At 34.2% G+C, this 4,546-nt stretch overlaps 1 pseudogene; it reads left to right on the plus strand.

Annotated features, from left to right (window-relative positions):
- Nucleotides 1-2,202: 2,202 nt before the first annotated feature.
- On the plus strand, nt 2,203-2,320 carry LOC120595096 (uncharacterized; annotated as a pseudogene).
- Nucleotides 2,321-4,546: the final 2,226 nt, after the last annotated feature.

Raw genomic sequence — 4,546 nt, forward strand, 5'->3', positions numbered from 1 at the left:
GAAAAAAAAGAGTTGCAGAAGGCGTCTTTAATATGACACGATTTACATAAATTTAACAAATGAACAAAATAATACTCTATATCAGAGATTAGTAAATTTCCTGTAAAAGGCTGAATAGTAAATCTTTTAGGCTTTGTGGGCTATATGTAGTCTCTATCACATATATTCTTCTTGTTTTCAATATAAAAACTGTTCTAACTCATGGACCATACAGAACATGGCAGATTAGGCACACAGGCTATATATAGTTTGCTGACCTCTGCTCTATATTGTTTATGAAAATATATGTCTGTGAAGACATGGATGAGAAGGCTCTATATCAACTTCAAAATGGTGGTACTTCTCAGAAGGGAATGCTAAAATCAAATTGGGAGTTTATATTGAATGTTAATATTTGCTGGCTTTGAGAAGTGAGTATATCTCTCTCTCTCTCTTACTGTTTTCCATATTTTTTTGCATAGTTAATATATTTCATAATTAATAAGTTGAAAAAACATAATGAAAACAATGGACATACATAATTTGCAGATTAGGATTAGTAAATTTCAAGTATGATAGAATTGGAATAGGTACCTAAGAATTGTTTTTAATTATTTTTTATATTATTTAAGTACCTATATTTAGAATTAAAACTGTATGTCTCATTTGTAATATTAGTTTGTTATTGTTTTCCATAATATTGAAGAAGAGATAAGAAAACAAAATATGAAGTAGATAAGAGTGAGGTCAGAGATAAAATAGAAAATTATTCAAGGTAGATATTGTCTTTTTGATGAAAAAAGATGAGAAAGGCATAATATCAGAGAAACCAACCTTTTAAAATGATGGTTTTAAATTTTGAGGCATTAGCGTCATAAACAAGGCCCATTACATGGATTGGGGGATAAAAAATTTTTCTCATTCTTAAATTCCTATCTGAAGCAATAATATTTGGGTTACAAAATAAAAATCATGACAAATTTTATTCAACAGTGGTAGCTGTCTGCATTTAAAAATACCTTGGCATGCAGTTGTTTCTGTTATGGGTTTGATAATGATAAAATTCAGGTCATAGAGAGCAGTAATTTACAGAAATGCCAAGGAGCCAGTCACAGCCCCTTTACAAATGGTTGTGAATACTTAGGTTTCTGTTATGTCTTTGTTGAGGGTCACAGGGCGTCCTTTCCTTATGTGTAATGTAATGTATTTTAACATTAAAAATGAGTACATTTCTTTTAATTTTAACTTACCTAACATTTTTTTTTTGTAATATCTGCCAGAGAAGTCATTTTAAAGGTAATTTAAATAATATGACCAAACCAAAAATAGAGATCATTATTCAAAGGCTAGCACATACTCGAAGAGGTCAAAAGCTCTTTAGAAACATTAGGTAAAATTTGTAGAAGTAAATATATACTTTTCCTATGGAGCAATGTTCTTGACTAAGTAGAGGATTGTGTTGGTGTGAACCTCAGCTTGAAGTCAAATGGTGAGTCATTATCTAGGATGCACAGAAAACTCAGTATTCCCCTTACTGTTCCCTTGAAAGGCTGTGGCACAACTAAGTCTCTAAGTGCTAATTAAGAAAACAGACCAACAAAAATCAAACAAACAAACAAAGAAACAAAAAAAGCAAATGAAATCTAGAACTAACTATAACATTAATTTTGGAATAAATGTCTTTCCTTACTTATAAGGCATTTGTTTAGTTTCACCATCATTGTCCTCTAACTCGTTTTGATTTTTGAATATAGTTTTATCATGTGATTGTTGATAAGTATTTCATAGTCATTCTCAGTTTATGAGATGACACATAGAAAACATCTTTAACTTTGAGAAACTTGCTCTAGAAATACAAAGTTCATTTCAGATGATGAAACAGGTAATACATCTATTGATGTAAATTGCTCGTTAAGAGCAAATTAGTAGTTACAAAACAGTCATGGGGATGTAGAGTATGGCATAAGGAATATAGTCAATATTATTTTAATGGCTGCATGTAGTGCCAGATGGGTGCTAGACTAATTGGTGGAATCACTTCATAAGTTATATAAATGTCTAGCCATTGTACGGTATATCCAAAACTAATATAAAATAATAATAAAGCTTATGTATTGTTATGTTCACAGTAACATAAAACCATTCTTAATAAGAAAGTTTAACACTTTCTATAAATACTTAAAAATATGGTCTTCTAGAGCATTTAAAAACACAAATTATTGAGTCTATGGCCATGCCACCTGAATAAGCCCAATCCCATCTGATCTCGGAAGCTAAGCAGGGTCGGGCCTGGTTAGCACTTGGATGGGAGACCACCTAGGAAGACCAGGTGCTGTAGGCATAATAAATAAATGCAAATAAAAATGCAAATTATTATATTTAGGATGAAAGAGAATTTTTTTCAGGTTCTATGATATGTGGTCAATAATCAGCTAGCAATATTGCTACCTAGACAGCTATGTAATAAATCTGTTGCAAAATTCTAGAGTTGGCAATAGAGAAAAAGGTAAATATTAACAATACATTTTTGGTTGGCAATGGGAGATTTCACAAGACTCTGATAAACTGTGATCACCAACTAAAGTTTATGAACCAAATGAGTTGATTCTTAATATATTAAATATTATATCAGTAGATTTTGTTTAGAGGTTTCAGTCAAGAATTCGTTTTCTTAAAAAGGTATTACTATTGTTCCAACCTATTTAAAATCTAATCATAAAATCCAAAGAGTAAGTACAAAAAGTATCTATGTTAGAACACAATTTAGTAAATTTCTCTATGTAATTAATTTTATGGAATATTGCTGAGCTGGCATATTTCCTCTTCTAGCATTTTCTCCTGGGAATCTTGGAAAGATAGGATAGCTACATTTAATGCATGGCTACAATAATGAGTTTGGGTAAGTTTAATTAAGATAAAACAACATTAATTCAGTGGTTTGACTGTGAAGTTGGCAACACCTCTTTCTCTGTGCAGCCAAAGTCGTAATCTCATGTGTGTGTCTGTCAACTGGTTTAGAAAAACTGAATGTGGGGAGTTTTCTTTTCAGGCTTCATTGAGAAAGGTGTACTTTTCTCTAGTTCAGGCAGTTTTTTTTTGTTTACTTAGGCAATTACTTCTAAACCTCTTGGGACCAGGTCCCATAGTCACTATGGCAACCTCATACCTACGTTGCTAGTCTAAAATCCAGATGCATAGAGCAACAAACAGTTCATGATTTTGCCACAGGATGGGGAACTTCTAACTTTTAACTTGAAGTCTCTATTGTTATCTTCCTTCTTTTTGGGTTACTTCCTGAATATCCCTCATCCTAAACCTTTAATAACTGGCAGAAAATGTTATTCCATGATCAGAGGGTGCATTTCTTCCTAACCAAATATCAGCCACCTTTTTCTAAGGCACTTCCCACAATGTTTTTGACTAATTAGGCTTTATGATTACTATTTATCCAAGCACATTTTGCTAAGTTTGAATTGTCAAGAGGCCTTTGGATCCATCACTTGGATATGGAATTGAAGGGAGAACTGTCAATCGACTATGTTTTGTTATGTTCAAAGGATTATGTTACTGATTATTGGAACACATAAACCTGTTCAAACCACAGTCTATGAATAATTGGCACAAATATGACCTAGAATCTAGATTTGTAAAGACACATGGAAGGAATTAAGTCCACACTCATTCTCTTTTCGGGAACGTCCTCTATGAGAGCCTTTGTAGATGAAACTTACATTAGTCAGCCTTTACAGTAACATAGATTCCCAAAACACATATATTTATTTTAATATTGGTGGCTGTGGTTCTGCTGCACATGTCTTCTCATTCCAGGACAAAAGTAGCCCAAAATTAAGACATGCTGGTTTGGTCTCAAAAGGAAAAAGCAAGAGAGAGGCAGGAAAGTCATGGTGACTCTTAAAACTTAGATACTGCATAAAATTTTGCTACTCAAAATTTGGTTTGATGACCAGGAGCTTCAACATCACTTGGAAATTTGTTAGAAATACAGCATCTGAAGGTCCCCTCTAGACCTACCGGAAATGAATCTTCATTTTAATGGGATCTTCAAGTAATTTGTAGACACAGTAAAGCAGGAGTCCCCAATCCTCAGCTACAGACCAGTACCGGTCTGTTGCCTGTTAGGAACTGGGCTGAACAGCAGGAGGTGAGTGGCGGGTGAGCAAGCGAAGTCTCGTCTGTATTTGCAACTGCTCCCCAGCACTAGTATCCCCACTGCCTCAGCTCCACTCAGATCATCAGGAATTAGATTCTCACAGTAGCACCGGTCCCAGAAAGGTTGAGGACCGCTGCATTAAAGTTTGAGAAACACTGGCATATATCACATCCCTTCATAATCATTGACCAAAGGACTCCATGTGGCCAAAGGCAATATGGATCAGGGAAGTACATACTCATAGGGAGATACTGCCAGTCACATGGCAGTGGGCAGGGATAAATAACCTTCTCTCAGAAAGGGAGCAGAAAAACTAAAAGCAATAATAACTGACAGCTTTTAAAGCTGCTACATATACCAAATGAGACCAATTATTTTGGGCGGCAGCTCATTTCA

The sequence above is a fragment of the Pteropus medius genome, unplaced genomic scaffold (assembly GCF_902729225.1).
Source record: "Pteropus medius unplaced genomic scaffold, Ma_sr-lr_union100, whole genome shotgun sequence".
NCBI classification, from domain to species: Eukaryota; Metazoa; Chordata; class Mammalia; order Chiroptera; family Pteropodidae; genus Pteropus; species Pteropus medius.